The sequence below is a fragment of the Phaethon lepturus genome, unplaced genomic scaffold (genome assembly GCF_000687285.1).
Source record: "Phaethon lepturus isolate BGI_N335 unplaced genomic scaffold, ASM68728v1 scaffold30681, whole genome shotgun sequence".
In the NCBI taxonomy this organism is placed as follows: Eukaryota; Metazoa; Chordata; class Aves; order Phaethontiformes; family Phaethontidae; genus Phaethon; species Phaethon lepturus.
Genome location: NW_010520277.1, coordinates 19314 through 19522, shown reverse-complemented (window position 1 = coordinate 19522; position 209 = coordinate 19314).

Here is a 209-nt window from a genome sequence, read left to right as displayed (position 1 = left end):
CCCCCCCCCCTTCCCGGCTGCTGCTCGGCTAAAGAGCACGCCGGTACGTGCCATGAATTTTTAACTTGATCAACAGAGGCTTTGAGAGCAGAGCTAGAAAACGCAGAGTCGGCAAACGCAAGCGACACGAGCTCAAGGATCGGGGGCTCTTGTACTGCGGGATTTGGATGTGGCGGGAAGGGGGGGGGGCCGGGGGGGGGGGGGGGGGG